General features: G+C 63.4%; 1 protein-coding gene across 1 annotated transcript in view; it reads right to left on the bottom strand.

The window, feature by feature from the left end:
* The window catches only part of BEST4 (bestrophin 4), a 6824-nt gene extending 5917 nt beyond the window's left edge, over window positions 1-907 (bottom strand). The window contains 1 exon segment of the mRNA XM_025207033.1: window positions 811-907. The gene's annotated coding sequence lies outside the window, so the exon portion shown is untranslated.
* Window positions 908-913: the final 6 nt, after the last annotated feature.

Genomic DNA, 913 nt, shown 5'->3' with positions numbered 1-913 from the left:
GGCCCCCCCGGAGCCGCGGGGCTGGGTGCAGGGCCCCCGGCTCTGTGCCAGCCGTGCCCCTTGGTCCCAGCCAGGGACATCTTTGATTTACAGCCCGTGCCGCTCCCACCCTGCCAGGGCAATCGATGCCCAGCTCTTATCTGCACCCGAGCCTGGGCCCTAAATCACTCCTGCCGTGGGGAGGCGGCTGGGTGTTCGTGGGCAGGCGGGGTGCCCCGAGCCAGGACGCCTGGGTTCCCTCCCTGCCCCCAGGCCGGCCTCCCCCCGCGGGCAGAGGGGCCCCCGCGACGCCTGCACGCGGCACCAGGGTGGGCAGGGACACGCTTTATTTCTCATGGCACCCGGCACGGCACAACGCCCGCCTGCTTCTTGCACACACACACACCCTGCTTCTCTCTCACACACATACACACAGAGCCTGCTACACACACACGGCACAACTCCAGCCTGACATGCAGCACACCCCCAGCCTGCTTTGTACATGCACACACACGCACACACAGCCTTTTGTCTCTCTGCCTCACACACAAGTGCACAACCAGCCTGCTACGCACACGTGGCACAACCCTAGCTTGCTTCTTATGCACACATACCCCCTTGCTTCTCTCTCTCTCTCACACGCACACACCTTGAGCCTGTTTCCACACCCCCAGCCTGCTTCATGCACCAGCACACACATGCACACCCCCACTCCTCTCTCTCTCACAAATGCACACACACACATGTACCACAACACACCCCAGCCAGCTTGCTTCACACACACACACACACACACACGCTGCTTCTCACATCCCCATCAGTGCTCCCCACCTTCACACCAGCACAAGCGAGGTGCACTGGGACGCCCAGTCCTGCCCCAAGTCACGGCCCAGCCCGTGGTGCAGAACGATGCACCTGGGACGGGCGCTGCGTT

The sequence above is a fragment of the Alligator sinensis genome, unplaced genomic scaffold (genome assembly GCF_000455745.1).
Source record: "Alligator sinensis unplaced genomic scaffold, ASM45574v1 scaffold781_1, whole genome shotgun sequence".
In the NCBI taxonomy this organism is placed as follows: domain Eukaryota; kingdom Metazoa; phylum Chordata; order Crocodylia; family Alligatoridae; genus Alligator; species Alligator sinensis.
Note: the sequence above shows the minus strand (reverse complement) of the source record. Positions and strands in the feature narration are given on the sequence as shown.